Raw genomic sequence first — 24,036 nt, forward strand, 5'->3', positions numbered from 1 at the left:
AAAGAGGCCAGGGTAGCTCTTCTCTGGATCAGCGTGTGGCGCAGAAAGAAAAGAACTGACGTCACTGCGCGATGGAGGCGTTTATATACTACTCCCGACGTCATCACGGCGACTACGACTACAACGACGCCTGCTGGGTTGACCGACGCCACCTACCGACGTGCAAGCGTATTGTTCGAAGAAAAATCTCAGGATCCAGTCTGACCGCGTGGGGGAAATTCTAAGGTAAGGAATCTGCAACTAGAAGTCTCTATCAGATCTCGTTTCGGGCCTTTCTTTTTTACAAGACAGTAATGGGGAAAAATTCCCATACCCTTTTGGTGACATGGAACCTCCTCTATGACCTCTTTCTGCAATAGAATGTTAACTTTCAACCGTAAGAGGTCTTGCTGATACAGTGATGTTTTTACCAGAGGAACAGAGGAAGAGGGGACTTGAAACAAAGAGAATGCCCATTCTGAACAATATTTAACACCAGTTTGTCTTTTGACATTGAATGCTACTCTTCCTGATTATTTGCAATACTTGAGAAGGGGGAAGTGATAACTCCTTGTTTAACAGGAGGTGTGCTTGTACAGGCAGGGTGTTGTTGCAATCCTCTTCCTCTGGATGGTTTGCAAGGGCGATAGCAAAATATTGCCAGCTTCACATGATGCTGAGTCCAATGAGGAGCTTGAATCCTCGGCTGAAGAAAAAAAAGCACAAAAAAAAATAAAAAATTGCTTGCCGCATGGCCTATACCTACTGCGGAACTCTTTCTTCCTCTCCAAACCAAACGCCTTGAGAGTGTCAGTTTTCTTCCTGGACATCTTTGTCTGCATTGGTAGTAATGACGGTGTTGAATGAAAACGGTTAAATTCAGGATATTCTGCTATACCTCTCATTTCAAGCCTGTAAGATATAACCAGGAAGACCTCCTGGGGTAGATGCCATGTGAGTACCCATGTGCCACAAAGTTTGATGCACCTGCTGCTTTGCTTATGATCTTGTTGGATACTAGACCACTTTCAATTAGGATTTCTTGAATATTCTGTCTTCTTTAGGCAGCTTTTCTGTGAACCTACTGAGGGAATCGTATCGCCATAGAAAAGCAGATGCACTGATAACGTTAATACAAGATGCAGATGTTCCATACATCATCTGTCCAATGAAGTCTATCTACTTTTTGTCCTTGTCTCGAGGGATGAAGATGAAGAAGCCGCAGAAAGGGATTTGAGTGTGGCAGCCTTTATGACTGAATCCAGAGGAGGATCCACCCTCAGAAAAAAATGGTCCTAGCCAGGAGGCATATTTTTTTAAGGATCCAAGATGAAGCTGATTTCAAGGATGCTGGTGTCAAAAACAAGTGCCTTGCAGACTACAAGAGTCCTGGACCCAGTGGCAAGAGTGGCCTTGTGACTGCTCAATAAGGTAGAGTCCCAAATAGAATGTCTATGTTTAGTTAGTTTGATAAGGACGTTGTTAAAGGTTAACAGGTCATCTACTGAGGACATTCTGGCTGGAGGATTCTCAGTCAAGGAAGGAGACTAGTCTCACACTGAGGAGCAAGACGTGGTAGACCAGGAGGGAGATTATCTCCCATGTGTGGTAGTAGAATCATGAGATCTCCTATATTGCAATGTGGACCTAGTTCTAAATGTTGCCTTAGATCTAGGTCTACGACGTAGAGGATTTCTTCATCTGTGGGGAGACCTGTGTGTGGCAGGTAGGTGAGGACTCATCTGAGGTACTGAAGGAGAGGTGAAAAACGAAGCGATGATGTCCCTTTACGCGAAAATGTACGTGGCATGGTGAGGAGTATCTCTGTGTATACTCTGAGCCCGAAGTGTGAGGAGCTTGTCTTTTCTGCAAACTTTCTATCCAACAAGGGGAGATGTTCAATGGTGATTGAGAGTGAGGGTTCGATGGTGTAGGAAGTTGGGTCTGTATTGTAGGAAGTTGGCTCTGTATATACTATCTCAAAGTGAGAGATAGTGTGCACAGAGCCCAAGGGGTCCCCTCAGAGGTTGATAGTGGCAAAATTAGATAATACTATTTTGTGGTAGTGTGGTCGAGCAGTAGGCATATCAGAGGGTAGTGTTAAGCATTTGTTGTACACACACGCAATAAATGAGGAACACACACTCAAAGACTTACTCAATGCCAATAGGTTTTTATATAGAAAAATATATTTTCTTAATTTATTTTAGAACCTCAAGATTCAAGATTTGAGGTAAGTACATAAAATGCAAGGTACTTCACACAGGTAAGTATAGACCTTTGATTTAAAACAGTTGTACACACAGTTTGGGTTAAAATGGCAATAAGCTATTTTAAAAGTAGACACAGTGCAAAAATCAACAGTTCCTGTGGGAGTTAAGTTTGGCTAAGTTTCTCAGGTAAGTAAAGCACTTACACAGTCAGTCTCCTGGGCATAGGCAGCCTACCGTTGGGGGTTCAAGGCAATCTCAAAGCCACAGCACTAGCAACACAGGGCCGGTCAAGTGCAGAGGTCAAAGGAGGGCCCAAAACACATAGGCCCCTATGAAGAACAGGGGTGCTCTGGTCCTAGTCTGCTTACAGGTAAGTACCTGCGTTCTCAGGGAGCAGACCAGGGAGGTTTTGTAGAGCACTGGGGGGGGGGGGGGTTGCACACACACACAAGCCCACAAAACACACCCTCAGTGGCACAGGGGCGGCCAAGTGAAGTAGGCAAAGTAGACATTGGGTTTGCTATAGAAACCAATGGAGGGACCTGGGGGTCACTTAGGCGATGCAGGCAGGGCACAGGGGGGCTTCTTGGGCCAGCCACCGACTGGCCTAGGATGAGGGCCGCCTGCAGGTCACTCCTGCACTGGTAGATGGTTCTTCTCGGTCCTGGGGGCTGTGGGTGCAGAGCTTGGTCCAGGCGTCGGATTCCTTTGTTACCAGGCAGTCGCGGTCAGGGGGAGTCTCTGGATCCTCTCTGCAGGCGTCGCTGTGGGTGTGCAGGGGGGTCGACTCAGGGTGTCCACGTCGTTGTAGTCACCTGGGAGTCCTCTCTGCAGTGCTTGTTGTCCTGGACTCGAGCTGGAGGCATCGGGTGCAGAGTGTGAAGACTCGCGCTTCTGGCAGGAAGTAAGAATCTCTTTAAAAGATGTTTCAAAGTTGTTGCAGTTTCTGAACAGTGCCGCTGTTCTCTGGAGTTTCTTGGTCCTTTAGGTGCACCCCAGTCCTCTGAGTCCTGGGGGGGCAGCAGCCAATGGTTACTGTCCTTGAGGGTGGCTACACCCTCCTTGTGCCTCTTCCCTGTGGGGAGGGGGGCACATCCCTAATCCTATTGGGGGAATCCTCCAAAACAAGATGGAGGATTTCTTAAGGCAGGGGTCACCTCCGCTCAGGACACCTTAGGGGCTGTCCTGGCTGGTAGGTGACTCCTCCTTGTTTTTCTCATTATCTCCTCGGGACTTGCCGCCAAAAGTGGGGGCTGTGTCCAGGAGGCCGGCATCTCCACTAGTAGTCACCTGGGAGTCCTCTCTGCAGTGCTTGTTGTCCTGGACTCGAGCTGGAGGCATCGGGTGCAGAGTGTGAAGACTCGCGCTTCTGGCAGGAAGTAAGAATCTCTTTAAAAGATGTTTCAAAGTTGTTGCAGTTTCTGAACAGTGCCTAGTAGGAGTGCCCTGGGGCATTGTAACACACTTTGAGGCTCACTGCTAGGTGTTACTGTTCCTGCAGGGGGGAGGTGTAAAGCACCTCCACCCAGTGCAGGCTTTGTTTCTGGCCTCAGAGAGCACAAAGGCTCTCACCACAGGGGGTCAGAAACTCTTCTCAGTGGCAGGCTGGCACAGACCAGTCAGTCCTGCACTGAAGGATTGGGTAAAATACAGGGGACATCTTCTAAGATGCCCTCTGTGTGCATTTTGTAACACATCCAACACTGGCATCAGTGTGGATTTATTATTCTGAGAGGTTTGATACCAAACTTCCCAGTATTCAGTGTAGCCATTATGGAGCTGTGGAGTTCGTTTTGACAAACTCCCAGACCATATACATAATATGGCCACACTGTACTTACAATGTCTAAGAATAGGCTTAGACACTGTAGGGGCATGCTGCTCATGCAGCTATGCCGTCACCTGTGGTATAGTGCACCCTGCCTTAGGGCTGTAAGGCCTGCTAGAGGGGTGACCTACCTACGCCACAGGCAGAATTTTGTGTGCATGGCATCCTGAGGGGGATGCCGTGTCGACTTTGCCTTTTTCTCCCCACCAACACACACAATCTGCAATGGTAGTGTGCATGTGTTAGGTGAGGGGTCCCTTAGGGTGGCATAACACATGCTGCAGCCCATAGAGACCTTCCCTGGTCACAGGGCCCTTGGTATCACTGGTACCTTTTACAAGGGACTTATCTGTGTGCCAGGGGTGTGCCAATTGTGGAAACAATGGTACATTTTCTGGTGCTGGGGCCTGGTTAGCAGGGTCCCAGCACACTTCTCAGTCAAGTCGGCATCAATATCAGGCAAACAGTGGGGGTAACTGCAACAGGGTGCCATTTTCCTACACAATGTAAAAAGCTCAAGGAACTGGGCTGATGATAAATTTAGTTAGAACAGGTTCAGTCCTCTTCTGATCTTATTCAGGTCTAGGAGATTTTGAAGTGGGTGCCTGTAGATGCCACATTTATGCTTAAAACAAGCTTGTGGGTGAATATGACTCCTGGAATGGGGTTAAGACCCCCAGGACCAACCCTATTCATTTTGGTCATTTGCAAGATGGCAAAGATATTCAATCACACTCAACGTTGGCGCTGGAGGTGTGTGTGGGGAGTGCGATATAGTAATCCTAGTCTCAACCCACACCCAACACTAAAATCAATCCAGTTTGAGCAGCCATTGTACCCCCAATAAATGCAGAGACAGAAAAATGGTAGAGGAATAATAGGCTTTTCTAGCAACCAGGCAGTGGATCCACAAGAAAAGTTTTGACATCCTTTTTCTTTTACTTTCAAGTGCACCCCCACTGTAATATGTAAACTCCAGAGACAGAAGTCTAGTGGGACAAGGCAGATCATCTAGCAACCACACAGCAAATACAAAATAATTATCATGGCATCCTGTTCAGAACCCTTCAAGTGTGTCTTAAAGTGTTATATGTAAACCCAGCAGACCTTTTAAGCAGGATTTGAGATTCCAGCATGAATAGACACCGTAATGTCAAAAAGGATGCTCATTGCCCCCACTCTGTTTATTCTGTGAGGTTTAGAGGAAGCATCTATGACTATTCAGGTTAGCCTACTGTTTGCTTCTAAGAAGTATTTCTATTTTTTTCACACCTATTTAAATACTTGTCTGGCTGGCAGAAGTGGATAAGCAAATACAAATTTACTTACGGAAACTTCAGACCCGGAAAAGGAAACTTTCTAAAGGTTACCTTTCCTCAAAATCTGACTTCCCCACTGAACTGGATTTTTAATAATCATTAAAATAGATGTTTGATTATTTATTGATTCACTCTCATTCCCAAAATTCAGTATTAGTATTTTAATCTGCAGTCTGTTTTTTTTTGTTTTTAAATAGGACTGCTAAGCCTACTACAGTGAGAAACAGCTTTTGGGTGTTGGTCACTCTGATGACATGTTAATATTACATTTCTACATGTCCGACTTTTAAATACCATGCACACTGCCTTGTAGGCTACAAAGTCTATATGGGGAGAATTCATATTTAAAAGGGAGGTTTTGCCCTGTCAGAGTGGTTTATTTTGGCAGGTCGAATTGCAGCATTAAAATGCCACAGGAAGACTACAATGGTAGGCCTGAAGCCATGTTATACACTTTCACTGTAGTAGATGGCACAACAGGTGCTGGTGTCTACTAGTGTCATTTAACTTACAGGCCCTAGGTATATTTTGTATCATATATGAGGGACTTACAGGCAAGTTAAATATATAAATTGGGAAAATACTAATTCAACCATGTTGAAAGAGACATATGAAGCCCACATTTTCTGAAAAGAATTGCTGGTACATGATCTCACACTAAGATTGATGCAGATATTATGGTGGCTAAAGCGGTAACACTGAAAGGGGGTAAGGCCCCAGGAGGTTTCACTTCTAAATATTCCTGAAGACTCACCTAAAACAATGTTCCTCTGATTTTTACATCAGGGAAAAGGGACAGGAATATTCCTAGCAAAGCAGCTAGGTTAAGGCTTACAAAAGCAGCTCATAAGGGTTGGTAACTGCTCATGCCGGCATTAGAGCTACAGTATCAATGCTACAGCAACAATAGCGGTGCCCACATTTACCAAAATGTGCTAAAAACCTGTACAACAATATACCATTTGTCAGCAAATGAAACCCTATAATGCTGCAAGACCAATGCTTCCTTCCCAGATAAAATTGTCTGTGTCATAAGCCTGATCCACACTGGTCCCTTGCCAAATGTAAATAAATTTAAGTATATATGAGTTGCGTTGTATTCATGCTGTAGATTTCTGTGGGTTTGACCACAAAAGACTGCGACTGTACCCCAACTGGTTTACACAGACAAAAGTAGATAGTACTAACTCTCTATTTAGTGGGTGAGCAGTTAGGCTTATCAAAGGGTAGTACTAAGCATTTGTTTTACTCATAGGCAATAAACGAGAGATACACTCAAAGTATAACACCGAAACCCATTTAGAAAAAGAGATTTGAACTGCCAAGTAGCGATGGAAGCAGTGTGTACATTTCATCCACACAACACTGGCTTTTGCTATCTCCTGTAATGCTTTGAGAGTATGCCTGCTATTCTCGCATGCCTTCTGTCCAGAAACAAACTGAGTTGGCATGTGAGACAACAGAACACAAACAAAAATTGACTACAAGGGTATTGGACATGGGATTGTCGTGATACCATAACCTGTATCAGGCTCAGAGACAACTCGATTTGCCTATGGGTGTACCAGATGGCCACAAAATATACAAAATGTTTTTTTTAGTGTAACCATGTTCGTGCCCAACTTACAGCTCCCTGGAAAGGCAGACTCACAGATGGAGTCACTTGACTACATATATATATGTATTTGTTGTAGAATGGCTAAGAGGTGAGAGAGAACTTGCAAACAGGAAGAATTTTCCTAACTCCGCCACTGAGGATAGAGTTGCTATTTATGAGTGGCGCCAAAAGTTGAAAGAACTGGTCCAAGAATGAATTCCTGAAAAAGGTGCCATCTAGTCTGTCCCACAAGCAACCTGTGGCAGTTCTTTGGGCACAAGGCATTCACACCTTCATCTTGCAGTCACTGCTCAGGGCTAAGAAAAATAAAATTAAGTTAATAGATAATATAAATAACCGTCATGTGGAAGATTATGTTAAGCAGCTTAATGCTGTTGAAAAAGTTTATTGATTAATCTTCTCCCTCTTCTGGAGTAACTGTTGCAATAGATCAGCCAAGTTGAAATCATTTGTCTGTTTCAAGGGACAGCAGAGTTTCCAGTTTTTCTACCATCTTCAAGTACTAATGCAGTGTGAGCAACATCTTCAAACTGAAACTGTTTCAACATCAACTACCGCTGCAACACTGAAAGCGCTGACATTACATTAAGATGCTGTCCCTTTGCAGGATGTTGAAATGTTAGGCGATGAGCATAATTCTGAAACACCAACGTCTCAAGTCATTTGACTCCATAAATTAATACATATTTGTTGCTGGGGCCCAACAGTTATGTTGACCACGCAGGGTCCTATCTCTGGATTTTTGTTGTAACTTCAACAATCATTCTGTGGATTATAAAGTTGATTTTTATTTTGAAAATAGAGTATGTATCCTACCTTTCACAGTATTCTTCACTTGCTCCTTTGATACAAGAGCTACTGCCACATTTATTCCCACAGGGTTAAAATATGCTGCTAACATCACACTGTATCGGTTACCTGATGGCGCTCTTTAGAAAAGTGTGTGAAATCAAACTTTACGTCCTACAGAGATTATACAAATACCACATCTCATAAGATAGCATTGTCACGAAAGGATTTTATGCAAGACCATGAGAAATTGAAGTGGTCGAGCAGCTTTCAGATTACCTTAATTTCCATGCTACTGTGGACACCAATGATCCTTATCAGGGTGCAGATAACAAAAAAGTGTTCACCTTTCATCAATATGAGCATCATTATATTCACCTCTTAACGAGTCCCTGTGAAATATATAACTGAAACAGTGAGAACACTGTCAGATGTCTTGAGCTGACAATTCTGGAGCAGATCAGGGGCACTTTGAATATCTTGGCATCAACAGAAGGCCTAATTCATCAGCTTTTTTTTGTTGCAAAATGCCAATAAGTTCAATAACAAGGAATCAAAGCATTTTCTTCTCCAAAATTCTTTGAGTTTCTTTTTGGAACAGGGTTATTATAGGAAGCTGGCTTTCTATATAGTGTACTAAAAAGAACTACAACATGCAGAGGGGGCTCCAGTGGATCCCAAATTGGTTTACAGAGACAAAAGTAGATAGTACTAACTCTCTACTTAGTGGCAGTGTGGGCGAGCAGTTAGGCTTATCAAAGGGTAGTACTAAGCATTTGTTTTTCTCATAGGCAATAAACGAGAGACACACTCAAAGTATAAAACCGAAACTCATTTAGAAAAATAAAACTTTTCATATACACTTTGAAACCAAGAACTTCGTTAAAAGTTAAGCAGGTTTTTAAGTATAAATACTTTTCTCTTCCAAACTGGACACAGTGCAATTCCTGAGTTCTTCAATGTTAACCTATGGGATGAAAACAAAGTCTGCAAACAGGTACTTTATGACTTGCAAGATCAATCTCAGAGCCTTAAGTTAAGTATTGGGCAAGGGTCAGGACCACACCAACAGGTCACATCAGGCAGCACTGGGGCGGCCAGGTACAGAGGTGCAGTACGGCGTAGAATGTGCAATGTATTTCAATGGGAATTGGTCAAAGTGTAAATATGCTGCATGATCCGGCTAGGAAGACAGTCGGGAAAAACCAACAGGTAGGTAACAAATATGGGGTGCTCAGGACGTAGGTGCACCTTTGATCATCTTCTCCAAGGTTCAGGGGCGACGGATGCAGGGTGTCTGTGTCTGGGAGCACTCGCAGCTTGTAGGTCCTGTGGTCTGAGGCTGCAAACATCATCGGGGAGTCCAGGAGGGGTGAAACCACAGTGGACTTAAGCTCATGAGAGCTGGGGGGGGGGGGACTCTGTTGACACCAGGGAACAACTTTAGATTGGGCCGCAGGGGCGATGGGTGTAGTGCTTGCTTAAGGTGTCGGGTTTTGCTCACCACAGAGGCTACAGGAGAGAGGGCCTGCGTGAAGAGGCTGCAGAAGACATTGACCTCTCCACCTCTCTATGACGAAGCCTGCAGAGGGAATCCCAAGGACCCTTCTGACCGTGAGCTCCGGACTAAGATATCCAAAGCCTGAAGAACACACAGGCAGTGGGTTTTGGGCATGGCATCCTGAGAGGGGTGCCATGTCGACTTAGCCTTCTTCTCCCCACCAGCACACACAAGCTGTAAGGCAGTGCATGGGCTGAGTGAGGGGTCCCCTAAGGTGGCATAATACATGCTGCAGCCCTTAGAGACCTTCCCTGGCCACAGGACCCTTGGTACCATGGTTACCTTTTACAAGGGACTTAACTGTGTGCCAGGGCTGTGCCAATTGTGGAAACAAAGGTACAGTTTTAGGGAAAGAACACTGGTGCTGGGGCCTGGTTAGCAGGGTCCCAGCACACTTTCAATCAAAGTTGGCATCAACACTAGGCAAAAAGTGTGTGTGTGTGTATATAGGTGGTAACCATGCCAACAGTAGCACTTTCCTACACAACGCCTCCCCCCCCCAAAACGAAAGAGGATGAGACTAACCTTTCCCAAGAGAGTCTTCATTTTCTAAGTGGAAGGACCTGGAAAGGCCATCTGCATTGGCATGGGCAGTCCCAGGTCTGTGTTCCACTACAAAGTCCATTTCCTGTAGGATATGGACCACCTCAACACTTTAGGGTTCCCTCCTTTTATCTGCATGAGCCATCTGAGAGGTCTGTGGTCAGTCTGAACAACAAAGTGAGTACCAAACAAGTATGGTCTCAGCTTTTTCAGTGACCAAACCACAGCAAAGGCCTCCCTCTCAATGGCACTCCAATGCTGCTCCCTGGGGAGTAACCTCCTGCTAATAAAAGCAACCGGTTGGTCATTGGTTTGGGATAGAACTGCTCCTATCCCATGCTCAGAGGCATCAGTCTGCACAATTAACTGCATAGAATAATCTGGAGCTTTAAGAACTTCTGCTGGGCACATTGCTTCTTTCAGCGTGTCAAAGGTCTTTTGACAGTGATTGGTCCAGTTTACCTTCTTTGGCATCTTCTTTGAGGTCAGTTCAGTGAGGGGAGTCACAATGGACCCATATCCCTTCACAAACCTCCTGTGGTACCCAGTCAAGCTAAGGAATGCCCTGACTGGGGTCTGGGTTTTTGGAGTTTCCCGGTCCAGAATTGTCTGCATCTTGGGTTGTAAAGGTTGCACTTGGCCTCCACCTACAAGGTGGCCCAAGTATACAACTATGCCCTGCCCTTTTCTGGCACTTAGATGCTTTATTAGAGAGGCCTGAAGTTTGCAAGGCCTGCAAAACCTTCCCCAGGTGGACCAGGAGATTCTGCCAGCTGGAGCTAAAGACAGCAATGTCATCTAGATATGCTGTACTAAAGGACTCTAGACCAGCAAGGACTTGATTCACCAACCTTTGGAAGGTGGCGGGGCATTATTTAAGCCAAAGGGCATAACAGTGAACTGATAATGGCCATCAGGTGTTGAGAATGCGGTCTTTTCTTTGGCTCCAGGTACCATCATAATTTGCCAGTACCCTACAGTTAAGTCAAAGGTACTTAGAAATTTGGCTGCACCTAACTTATCAAATAATTCATCTGCTCTGGGTATTGGGGTGTGCATCTGTCTTAGTGACAGAACTGAGTCCTCAGTAGTCCACAAAGAACCTAATTTCTCTCGCCATCGTTGGTATCAGATTTGGGGACCAAGGCCACTGGGTTAGCCCAGCGACTGTCAGAGTGCTCTATTACCCCTAACTCCAGCATCTGGTGGACCTCCACTTTGAGGCTATATTTGACTTGGTCAGACTGTCTATAGATTTTCTTTTTGACAGGTAAACTTTCTCCTGTGACCACATCATGGGTACACAGGTGTGTGTGACCAGGGGTGAAAGAGAAGAGGTCAGCATACTACTGTAGGACTTGCGCCTGCAGTCAGCATGCTGTTGGGCAGAGAGGGTGTCTGAATAGACCACTCCATCTACTGATCCATCCTTAGGGTCAGTTGAGAGGAGGTCAGGGAGTGGTTCACTCTCTGCTTCCTGATCCTCATCCGCAACCATCAGCATGGTTATGTCTGCCCTATCATTGGAGAGTTTTAGGCGGTTGACAGGGATCACCCTTTTGTGGGTCCTGCTAGTGCCCAGGTCCACTTAGTAAGTGACCTAGCTTTTTCTCTAGGACTGGGTAAGGGCCACTCAATCTGTCCTGAGTTGCCCTGGGAGCCACAGGATCCAGAACCCAGACTTTCATCCCTGGCTGGAATTCAACCATTGCAGCCTTTTGGTCTTACCACAACTTCTGGAGTTGTTGACTGGCGTCAAGGTTTTTGGATGCCTTTTCCATGTACTCAGCCATCATAGAGCAGAGGCCAAGCACATAGTCCACCACATCTTGCTCAGGCTCATGGAGAGGTATCTCCCAGCCTTCTTTAACAAGTGCCAGTGGTCCCCTTACAGGATGGCCAAACAGAAGTTCAAGGAGGGGGAACACCCTACTCCCTTCTGAGGCACCTCTCTGTAGGCGAAAAGCAAGCATGGCAGGAGGACATCCCATCTCCTTTTGAGTTTTTCAGGGAGCCCCATGATCATGCCCTTCAATGTCTTGTTGAATCTCTCAACAAGTCCATTGGTTTGTGGATGGTGTGGTGAACTAATGTCACCCACACTCATTCCACATATGTTTCAGGTACGCTGACATGAAGTTTGCACCTCTGTCAGAAACCACCTCCATAGGGAAACCCACTCTGGTAAAAAAATACCAATTAGGGCTTTGGCTATTGCAGGGGCAGTAGTTGACCTAAGGGGAATTGCTTCAGGGTACCTGGTAGCATGAGCCACTACTACCAGGATGTTCTGATTCCCTGAGTCTGTGAGTGGTTCAAGTGGACCCACAATATCCACACCAACCCTCTCAAAGGGTACCCCCACAACTGGTAGAGGAATGAGAGGAGACTTTGGCTGGCCACCTGTCTTGCCACTGGCTTGACAGGTGACACAGGTGCTACAGAACTCCCTAACTTTCTGGGACATGTTGGGCCAATAAAAATGGTTAATCAATCAATCAAGGATTTATAGAGCGCACTAATCACCCGTTAGGGTCTCAAGGCGCTGGGGGGCGGGGGAGCTATTGGTCGTAGAGCCATGTCTTGAGGCGTTTCCTGAATGTCAAGAGGTCTTGGGTCTGGCGAAGGTGGAGCGGTAAGGAGTTCCAGCTCTTGGCGGCTAGGAGAGAGAAGGATCTTCCTCCGGCGGTGGTGCAGGGGATGCGGGGGATGGAGGCGAGGGCGAGGCAGGCGGAGCGAAGATTGCGGGTGGGGGTGTGGAAGGGTGAGTCTGTCGTTAAGGTAGGCTGGATCTGTGTCGTGGAGGGCCTTGTGTGCGTGGATGAGGAGTTTGAAGATGATCCTCTTTGATACTGGTAGCCAGTGAAGGTCTCTGAGGTGGGGGGAAATGTGGTCGTGGCGTGGGATGTCCAGAATGAGGCGGGCGGATGCGTTTTGGATTCTTTGCAGCTTTGTTAGGAGTTTGGTTGTGATTCCTGCATATAGGGCGTTTCCGTAGTCCAATTGGCTGCTGACCAGGGCGTGGGGGACAGTTTTCCTGGTTTCGACGGGAATCCACTTGAAGATTTTGCGGAGCATGCGGAGAGTGTTGTAGCAGGAAGAGGAGATGGCACTGACCTGCTGAGTCATGCTGAGTGTGGAGTCCAAGATGAAGCCTAGGTTGCGTAAGTGGGTGGTGGGTGAGGGTGCGGTTTCTAGGGAGGTGGGCCACCAGGAGTCATTCCAAGCTGAGGGGTTGGTGCCAAAGATGAGGATTTCTGTCTTGTCTGTATTTAACTTGAAGTGGCTTGATTCCATCCAGCTGGCGATGGCGTGAAGTCTGTTGTGGAGGTTGTTCTTTGCAGTTGTAGGGTCTTTTGTGAGGGACAGGATGAGCGGAGTGTCATCTGCGCAGGAAACTATGTTTTTTGTGGTGGGTTCGTGCGATGTTGGCGAGGGGCGCCATGTAAACGTTGAAGAGTGTGGGGCTGAGCGAAGATCCTTGGGGGACGCCACAGATGATTCTGGAGGCTTCTGACAGGAACGGTGGGAGGCGGACTCTCTGGGTTCTGCCTGAGAGAAATGACGAGATCCACTTGAGTGCCTTGTCACGGATTCCAGCATTGTGGAGGCGTGTGCGGAGAGTGTGATGACATACCGTGTCAAAAGCTGCAGAGAGGTCCAGGAGGATGAGTGCTGCTGTTTCTCCTTCGTCAAGCATGGTCCTAATGTTGTCTGTGGCAGCAATGAGTGCAGTCTTGGTACTGTGGTGTCGAGTACCTTGCTGTCTTCCAGGTACCGAGATAGTTGGCTGTTTACTATTTTTTCGATGACCTTGGCTGCGAAGAGGAGGAGGGAGATCGGCCGGTAGTTCTTGGGGTCGTCTGGGTCTGCCTTTGTTTTCTTCAGCAGGGCGTTGATTTCTGCGTGCTTCCATCTTTCTGGGAAGGTGGCTGACTCGAAGGAGCTGTTGATGGTTTTGCAGAGGTGGGGGGCGATGATGATGTTTGCATTATTGAAGATATGGTGTGGGCAGGGGTCCGATGGTGATCCGGAGTGGATGGAGGCCATGGTGGTGGCAGTGTCCTCTATGTTGACAGGGGTCCAGGTGTGGAGGAGGTGGGTGTTGCTTGGAGCGCTGGGTTCTTGGGTGTTTGTAGTCAGCTGGTGGGTCTGAGGTTTGAAGCTATTGTGGATTTCTTCTATCTTTTGACTGAAGTGGGTTGCCAGTGAGTTGCAGAACTCCTGTGATGGCGGGGGTTCGTTGGAGCAGGTCCTGGGGGTGGAGAGCTCATTGACGATGCCGAAGAGCTTGAAAGCGATGTGGTTGGAGTTGGTAGGGTCAAGGTGCCAAGTTTTTTCCATTCTGCGACATAGCCGTTTGGATTCCTGTAGTTCTGGGGTGAACCAGCTCACCTTGATTCTGTGGGAGGTATTTTTTTTTTTTTTTAGCAGTGCGAGGGAGTTAGCGCAATCTTCTATCCAGCGATGCAGGTTGGTGGTGGCTGTGTTGGGGTCCCAGGGGGTGGGGCCTGGGCGAAAGTGGAGATCAGTTGATCCGTTGATATTTTGCTCCAGTTGCATCGGGGGGGTTGTGTGCGGTGGTGGTGAGTGACTGGTTTCTGGTATGAGAAGTGGATGCAGCGGTGGTCTGTCCAGCTGAGTTCGGTGGTGTGGCTGAAAGAGACGTGGTTGCTGGCTGAGAAGATGGGGTCGAGTGTGTGGCCTGCGGAGTGGGTGGGTGAAGTGACGAGTTGCTTGAGGACGAAGTTGGCGAGGTTGTCGATTAGGTTGGTGGTGTTGATATCGTTGTTATTTTCTAGGTGGAAGTTTAGGTCACCAAAGAGGATGTAGTCTGTTGAGGCGAGGGCTTGGGAGCTGATGGCGTCAGCAATGTCGTCGCAGAACTGCGGACTGGGTCCAGGGCGCCTGTAGACCAGTGCTCCTCTGAGTGTGCTGTTGGCGTTGATGTGGATTTTGAAGTGGAGGTGCTCTGTGGAGTGGACGGTGTCGTGGGAGTTGGTGGAGACTCTTATGGTGTTTTTGTGGACTATGGCGATTCCTCCTCCTGGTCTTTTGATTCAGTCTCTTCTGGTGATCTTGCAGTTTTCTGGAATGGCTATGGCTACGTCTGGTTCCGAGGCCGAATTCATCCAGGTTTCGGTGAGGAATGCGACGTCGGGCAAGTATGTGGTCAGGAGGTCCCAGAGTTCAATTGCATGTTTGTGGACGGAGTGGGTGTTAAGTAGGATGCATATTAGGCGGTTGTCTGTTTTGATTTGGGGTTTGGAGGTTAGGTTGCAGGTGAAATTGCAGGCTTTGCAGAAGAAGGGTCCTTAGGTGCACGTCGGTGTGGACTGGAAGCAGATGGAGGAGCGTCCTGGATCAAGGGCGTGGAGTTTGTTGGCAGTGTAAAGGTGTTCGGTGGCGCGGGAGGCATGTTGGCCATGGGGTCTGGCGCTGGGCTCGGTCTTGACACGGACGGGGCAGACGGGCTTGGCTTTGGAGCGCCTTTGCGGCCGGCATAAGAGGGGAGGTGGGAGGGAGTGGCAGCTGGGAGGAGGGAGGGAAACCTCAAATGGGAGTGCGGGGGGCGGGGGCAGCATGAGTCAGGAGCGGGAAGAGCTCCGAGGAGGAGGGAGGGTGGCGTCTCCGCGGGGAAGCAGTGGCGCAAATCTTCCGGGGGAGGAGAAGCCCAAACAAGCCCAGACAAGCCCAAAACAATGGCAGCACTTACAGGAGCAGTGGTGAGGAGGAAGCGAGCTGCCTGCAAGGATGCAGGGTCAGAGGCCGCTTCTAACCTCATGCTGCTGCCGGGATAAGAGGAGGGGTGGGAAGGAGTGGCAGCTGGGAGGAGGGAGGGAAACCTCCAATGGGATTGCAGGGGTGGGGGCAGCAGGAGTCAGGAGTGGGAAGAGCTCAGAGGAGGAGGGAGGGGGCGGGCCGCGGGGAAGAAGCGGCGCAAACCTTCCGGGGGAGGAGAAGCCAAGAAGCCCAAACAAGCCCACACAAGCCCAGACACGCCCAAAACAATGGCAGTACTTACCGGAGCAGCGGTAAGGAGGAAGCGACCTCCCTGCAAGGATGCAGGGTCAGAGGTCTTTTCTAACCTCACGCTGCGGCCGGCATAAGAGGGGAGGTGGGAGGGTGTGGCAGCTGGGAAGAGGGAGGGAAACCTCCAGTGGGAGTGCGGGGGCAGGAGCAGCAGGAGTCAAGAGCGGGAAGAGCTCCGAGGAGGAGGGAGGGGGGGGGGGGGCAGGGCCGCGGGGAAGCAGCGGCGCAAACCTTCCGGGGGAGGAGAAGCCAAGAAGCCCAAGAAGCCCAGACAAGCCCAAAACAATGGCAGCACTTACCGGAGCAGTGGTGAGGAGGAAGCGACCTGCCTGCAAGGATGCACATTAACAAGTCTGCTCCATGTTTTAGTTTGTTTCAAATGCCCAGCTAGGGAGATGTCGTGGCCCAATGTGAGGATAACATCTCTAAACTCCTGAGGCACCAACACTCTCCTAGTGGCACCACGTACGGGATTCTCTGGCCTCAGTGTAAAGGAGTCCATCCTCCCAATAGACACTGTGTGAGCCACTGACACTTCCCCCTTCTCCTGTCCAGCAGCTTACTGTCTCAGGCCTTTACGAGTGGGACAAGTCTTTTGTCCCGGACACAGCTGCTCCCTTGTGGGTCCCCCCGGGGTCCAGGAGCTCTTCCTGATAAGGTTCCAGCTCCATGGACTCGGTTCCCTCAGGGGATAACACATCTTCCTGAGAAGAGAGGTCTAGAAACATTTGCTGTTCAGAGGCTGGTCCCCCAGTCCTCTTAACTTCTCTCATCAGAGGTTGGGCCATTATTCCAGGCTTCAACTCTTCTTTTTCACCCTGTGCTCTGCTCTGGTTTTCAAACACACCAGTTCAGGGATTTCCAGCATGGGTGCATGGGTTTTGAGCTCTACCTCAGCCCATTCTGAGGACTCCATTTCATTCCCTAGCAAACATTCCACTGGGACTACAGAAGAGACCACTATCTGTTTCAGGCCAGTAACCCCTCCCCATTATAATATCACCATAGCCATGGGATGGGCTTTAGTTACATTGTCAGCAATGGTAACTGGATAAGTTTGTCCAACCAAATACTGTCTTGAGGGAAACTAATTTATCTGTCACCGTGGTGACACTGGCACTTGTATCCCTCAGGGCTTTTACCTTTGTCCTATTTATCAAGAGCTGCTGCCTGTATTTTTGCATGTTAGGCGGCCAGTGTGGCTATATCTACCCCACCCTCAGAGACTAGAGTAGCTTCAGAGAACCCTGATTTTCTCTGGGAACACTGTTGCTTCCACCTGGAGACTGGCTATTCCAGTACTAAATGGAGTAAAGCTAGTGGGCTTTTTCTTGGGACAGGCCATGTCTCCAGTTTGGTGTCCATGCTGTCTACAGTTGTGACACCAGGCCTTCTTGGGGTCAAAGTTTTTACCCTTGAGCCCACTTGTGGACTGTAAACAGAATCGGGCCCACCCTCCTGAGTAGGTTTTTGAGGCCCTTGAGAAGACTTTGTTTGTATCCTTGGATGTCTCACCACCCTTTCACTAGAAAGGCTTTGTGACCCCTTTTTTTTGGTCACCCCCTGTAGAAGTCTTGGTCACCATAGTCTTCACCCAATGGTCTGCCTTCTTCCCCAATTCTTGGGGAGAAATTGGACCTAGGTCTACCAGATGTTGATGCAACTTGTCATTGAAGCAGTTACTTAACGGGTGTTCCTTCATAAACAAATTATATAGCCCATCATACTCATGCACTCCACTGCCAGTTATCCAACCATCTAGTGTTTTTACTGAGTAGTCAACAAAATCAACCCAGGTCTGGCTCGAGGTTTTGTGAGTCCCCCTCTGAACCTAATTGTGTACTCATCATTGGAGTATCCAAAGCCCTCAATAAGGGTAGTCTTCATGAAGGCATAGGATTCTGCATCTTTACCAGGGTGTGAGGAGTCTATCCCTACACTTACCAGTGAACATTTCCCAAAGGAGAACTCCCCAGTGAGATCTGTTTAACTTTATGGTTGCACAAGCCCTCTCAAAAGCTGTGAGCCACTTGTTGATATCATCACCTTCTTCATACTTTGAGACAATCCCTGTAAGAAAATGCCTCTGATGGCATGGTTACCCCCTAACTTTTTGCCTAGTGTTGATGCTAGTTTTGATTTAAAGTGTACTGGGACCCTGCTAACCAGGCCCCAGCACCAGTGTTCTTCCCCTAAACTGTACCTTTATCTCCACAATTGGCACAGCCCTGGCACACAGATAAGTCCCTTCTAAATGGTACCCCTGGTACCAAGCGCCCTGTGACCAGGGAATGTCTCGAAGGGCTGCAGCATGTAATATGCCACCTGGGGACCCCTCACTCAGCACATGCACACTGCCTCACAGCTTGTGTGTGCTGGTGGGGAGAAAAAGACAGTCTACACGGCATCCCCCTCAGAGTGCCATGCCCACAATCCACTGCCTGTGGCATAGGTAAGTCACCCCTCTAGCAGGCCTTACAGCCCTAAGGCAGGGTGCACTATACCACAGGTGAGGACATAGTTGCATGAGCACTATGCCCCTACAGTGTATAAGCCAATTCTTAGACATTCTAAGTGCAGGGTAGCCAAAAAGAGTATATAGGCCCTCAATACAACCCTGGCGGTCGGTGTTAAAGCGGTGTTAATACCGCCAACAGGCTGGCAGTAAAAAAAAAAATGGGAGTTTGACCCTGGCGGTAACCGGCATCAAAGACCGCCACTATAACACTCCGACTGCCAGGGTGGTAATGGCCGCTGGGCTGGAGACTTCGGTCCGCCAATATTGTAATGAGGGCCATAGTCTGGGAGTTTGTCAAACTCGAACTTCACAGTTCCTTTACGGCTACATTGAATACTGGGAAGTTTGGTATCAAACTTCTCAGCACAATAAATCCACACTGGTGCGAGTGCGGGATTTATTGAGAAATGCACACAGAGGGCATCTTAGAGATGCCCCGTGTTTACCAGTCCAACTACTAGTGCTAGGCTGATGAGTTTCTGCAAGCCTGCCACATCCAGACAGGTTTCTGGCCACATGGGGTGAGTGCCTTTGTCAGTCTGTGGACCGGATCAAAGCCTGTACTGGGTGGAGGTGCTTCACACCTACCCCTGCAGGAACTTTAACACCTGGCAGTGAGACTCAAAGGCTCAAGCCTGGTGTTACAGCGCCCCAGGGCACTCCAGCTAGTGGAGATGCCCGCCCCTCCGGCCACTGCCCCCACTTTTGGCGGCAAGGCTGGAGGAGATAATGAGAAAAACAAGGAGGAGTCACCCACCAGTCAGGACAGCCCCTAAGGTGTCCTGAGCTGAGGTGACCCCTGCCTTGAGAAATCCTCCATCTTGAGTTTGGAGGATTCCCCCAATAGGAATAGGGATGTGCCCCCTTCCCCACAGGGAGGAGGCACAAAGAGGGTGTAGTCACTCTCAAGGACAGTCGCCATTGGCTACTGCCCTCCCAGACCCAAACACACCCCTAAATTCAGTAGTTAGGGGCTCCACAGATCCCAGGAAATCAAGCCTGCAGGGAAGGAAGAAGACGACAACTGATTTGGCCCCAGCCCTACCGGCCTGTCTCCAACTTCGAAACCTGCTCCAGCGACTCATCCGACAGGGACCAGCGACCTCCGAAGCCTCAGAGGACTGCCCTGGACTACAGGACCAAGAAACTCCTGTGAACAGCGGCCCTGTTCAAAACCTGCAACTTCTTTGCAACAAAGAAGCAACTTCCAAAGACTTCACGTTTCCCGCCAGAAGCGTGAGACTCTACACTCTGCGCCCAATGCCCCCGGCTCGACCTGCAGAAAACCAACACCTCAGGGAGGACTCCCCGGTGACTGCGAGCCCATGAGTAACCAGAGACGACCCCCCTGAGCCCCTACAGCGATACCTACAGAGAGAATCCAGAGGCTCCCCCTGACCGCGACTGCCTGTAACAAGGGACCCGATGCCTGGAACCAACACTGCACCCGCAGCCCCCAGGACCTGAAGGAACCGAACTTCAACGCAGGAGTGACTCCCAGGCGACCCTCTGCCTAGCCCAGGTGGTGGCCGTCCCGAGAAGCCCCCCTCTGTGCCTGCCTGCACCGCTAGAGTGACCCCCGGGTCCCTCCATTGATTCCTACCTGAAACCCAAACACCTGCTTTGCACACTGCAATCGGCCGCCCCTGTGCCGCTGAGGGTGTTTTGTGTGCCTACTTGTGTCCCCCCCCAGTGCTCTACAAAACCCCCCTGGTCTGCCCAGGAGGACGCAGGTACTTGCCTGCTTGCAGACTGGAACCGGAGCACCCCTGTTCTCCTTAGGCACCTATGTGTTTTGGGCACCTCTTTGACCTCTGCCTGTGTGTACAACAGATGCTTAACACTACCCTCTGATAAGCCTACTGCTCAACCACACTACCACAAAAATAGAGCATTAGAATGATCTAATTTGGCCATGATCTTAACCTCTAAGAGGAACCCTTGGACTCTGTGCACACTATCTCTTACTTTGATTTAGTATATACAGAGCCAACTTCCTACAGTCTACTTCTTTTGCAGGTCCTCTTCTGCCAGAATCCACCTTTGGTTTCTTCCAGTCTGGTCCGGGTCTTCCATAATCCATTTTCATAATCCTCCTGTTAGACCTTGGGAAGACCAGGTACTTACATCTGTTCTCCTGGTCACTGGGGGTCACTCAGGTACTAACCTCTTGGGCTCCCTAGTTCTTCCAGCTTCCCTCTAACATCTCCACATCCTTGGGTGGGGGACTTCTATCTGCATTCTACTTTCTTCGTATATGGTTTGGCCCTCCCCTAGTGCCCTCACTACTTTCCACCATTATTGCAAATGCTCATTCTTTCTATGCTAATTGCTATTGTGTGTATGTATGTATGTGTGTATATATATAATCATACTTACATCCAGTTGGGGGGGATTGCTTTTAAGTATTCTAGTGTTGTGTAACTAAAATAAAGTACCTTCATTTTTTAAATGTTTGTAACACTGTGTGATTCTTTCATGTGTGATAAGTTGCTGTGTGATAAGTTGCTGTGTGACTATAGTGGTATTACATAAGCTTTGCAACCCTCCTAGATAATTCTTGGCTGCTAGTCCACAGCTACCTCTAGAGAGCCCTGGCTTCCTTAACACTGCCTACACATCACAAACAGGGGTTGCCTGTGGTATATACGGTGCTAACACCATAGGTGTCCACAACACACCAGGCCAGCTTCCTACATGGACAAGGCCATCATCTCTGTTGATGAAGTAGCTGACTATGCTGTTGACAATATTGTCCTCGCTGAATGAGCTGGTACTTTAGATCGTTCTATCAGACAAGCAGCTTCTAATGAAGAGGAGGGTGGGTTTGAAAGTGAAATGGAGTCAGAGAGAGAAGAATAGGGGAACAAGAGGAGGATAGCATCAGCAAGAAAAGCCAAAGGCTTTGCCCTAACCCCTGAACACGCTTACTTAACAGAAAACGTCCTCATGGCTCCTGGTGGTGTTCCATTTGTTTTCACAGTGTGGACATTCACTGCGGACAAGATCCCCTGTGGACTCCTACCCTCAAGTCCCCCACCCTGCTACATCCGCCATCCCCAGGAAGGCAGGTGCACATCTGGGCCCTCTGCTGCATTTTGTACACACTTCTTGTGGGAAGCTGCCCTTTGAAACATCTTCTCTCAATGAAACATACATGCGAATTAAAAAGAATGAGTACACTATACCAAAGTGCATTAACCAGGTAGCTGCTAATCCGATTTAAAAAATGCTGCAGTCTGATCCCAACATGCCCCACCACTGACCAGCTGCTAACAGACAATTTCTTCATGTCTGGATATTTCCCAGTACAGATTCCCACCACCTGCCGGACCCTGTTTTCCCATTGCCCCAAGCAGTATTGAGACAAGTCATAAACCTCTAGCTGCTCTCAAGAAAGGGCCTGAGAGTCCCATGGTGGAGAAACAAGCAATTTCCAAAAAAGGATGATGAGGTGGATTGCAGAGCCCGTTGACTGCTACCTCTCTGAAATATTCAAGCAGCTCACCAGTGTCAATGCCTCCAAGCCTTCTGAGCGGCCAGTCACCTAGGAAGAGGAGGTGAAGGATCACGTCTGCAATCCCATATTCTGGGTTAGCAAGCAGGTTGTTTATTCTGACAAGTATGGATTGGGCTACCAGTTGTGTGATAATAGTGTTGGTGTGCTGTTTAATGATTCCACCAAGTTGATAATGTACGATGAGGGAGACAGCCTGCAGTATCTTGAGGGGAATAATGCTGAGTCTTATCTAAATGTCAGATCCCACCCCACAGTCCTGAGGAAGAAGATCTCACTGCTGAAGGCACTACATGATTGAACATTTGTTAAAGCCTAGTGCCAACGTCACACCACGTGAGGTCGATGAGCTGGCTCAACTGCCGTACCTCCGAACCTGGGTCCGCACCCAGAGTGTAATCATTGTTCAATTGAGCAATGTCACTGTGCAGATCAACTTCTTCCAGGACTTCTGCACCTACAAGCTAAGCTTGATAGAGGAGCATGGCTGCTGCAAAGTCAATTGAGATGTGCACGTACCATGGTGGAGAAGCTCAAAAATAAACAATTTGGATCTAGATGTGCGAAGCCTTCGGCTTAGGCCCTGTCCCACCTGTGACTGCAGTTTGCACTTGTAAAAAACACAAAAAAAAGTTGTATTTTTATGTACTAAGTGGGGGTCAACTCCATGTCAGACCCTGCAGATGTGTCCCCATTCATGTAAAGGTGGCAGTCCTGCAGTTGACTCTCGTTTTGAGCTACACACCAACTGACTTTGAACACTTACTTGTAAACTTACTTGTAAACCTCCACTCCCCAGATTCCTTTTACAACATGCTGGATCTGGTGCCCGATTCTTTACTGGACAGACAATACAGAGATTAAAGTCACAACAAAATGGACCTACCATTATCTCCACTGGTGTCCTACCACTGTGGGAAGTGAGTCTTTGTGAATGTCTAATGCTGGCAGCTCAGGCCAGATCAAATTAAATCATGTATAATTGTATGTGTGATTTTAAGCTGTAAGGCAAATGCCCATCTGGTTCCTTCTACTCTAACCTTCAAAAAAGCCTCCAATCAAGAACTTGTTGAACTCTACATTTCAATGCTGTTTCGGAGACTGCTGCCTGTCCTGTGGAGACCCTGGTCTTACTCTGGTTAATCTGTTCTTTTAGACGTGCCTCTTTTGAAAATACAGGCTTAGCCAGTGACATTCTATTTATTAAACAGATTAAAAATAGACTATCAGACAAATTACTTACCTTCTGTAACACCTTATCTAGTAGAGACAATATTTAGTTGCAGATTCCTTACCTTAGAATTTTCCAGGCGTCTGTTTGTATCCAGAGATTGTCCTTGAGCAGTACCCCTGCAAACCGTTAGGTGGCGTCGATCGGCTCCTCATCCATGGTCTGCGACGGATAGGACGTTGTGGGTCCTATAAAGGTGTCATCCTGGCACACTGACGTCAGATTCTTTTCACAACTGTCCACGGCAGAAACACAGAGCCATGAAGAACACGGACCACTGGTGAGTCAAAACTAGTGCCCTGAAAGGTAGTCCCTGTCCCTAGGAAACAGTTTGCAGAGCGGGAAGGATGGGTGGGTCGGTAAGTTTTCTGCAACTAGATATTGTCTCTACCAGATAAGGCGTTACCAAAGCCAAGTAACTTATCCATTTGATAGAGACATCTAGTTGCAGATTCCTTCCCTTAAAATAAACACCCAAGCAATACCAAGCCCGGAGGAGGGTCTGCAAACTAAGATCATGCTAGAAAGTCCCGCAGGACCAAACAGGCAAATGGCCCGTCACTATGGACCTGATTGTCAAGGCAGTAGAGATTGGTAAATGTGTGCAGAGATGCCCATGTAGCTGCCTGACTGATGTCAAGGACTGGAACTCCGTGTCCTAATGCAGAGATCACAGCTTTAGCTCTGGTAGAATGAGCACTCAATCCCTCGTGGGTTTGCTTTTTAGCCAGTGCGTAGTACATTTTAATGTAGAGAAGGACCCATCTGGAGTTGGTTTTCTTCTGCACTGCCCGACCTTTCTTCACACCCATATAACCAACAAACAGTGGATCATCGACCTGGAACTCTTTTCGTAAGATTGAGGTAGAACTGAAAGGCTTGTTTTG

At 48.2% G+C, this 24,036-nt stretch overlaps 1 protein-coding gene and 1 pseudogene across 2 annotated transcripts in view; one reads left to right on the top strand and one right to left on the bottom strand.

Moving 5' to 3' along the window:
* The window catches only part of YEATS2 (YEATS domain containing 2), a 1,667,962-nt gene that overhangs the window by 450,582 nt on the left and 1,193,344 nt on the right, over positions 1-24,036 (bottom strand). The gene's annotated exons all lie outside the window — the stretch shown is intronic.
* On the top strand, positions 1,777-22,498 carry LOC138266516 (serine/threonine-protein kinase PLK1-like; annotated as a pseudogene).

This window comes from Pleurodeles waltl, chromosome 11, assembly GCF_031143425.1.
Source record: "Pleurodeles waltl isolate 20211129_DDA chromosome 11, aPleWal1.hap1.20221129, whole genome shotgun sequence".
Classification (NCBI taxonomy): Eukaryota; Metazoa; Chordata; class Amphibia; order Caudata; family Salamandridae; genus Pleurodeles; species Pleurodeles waltl.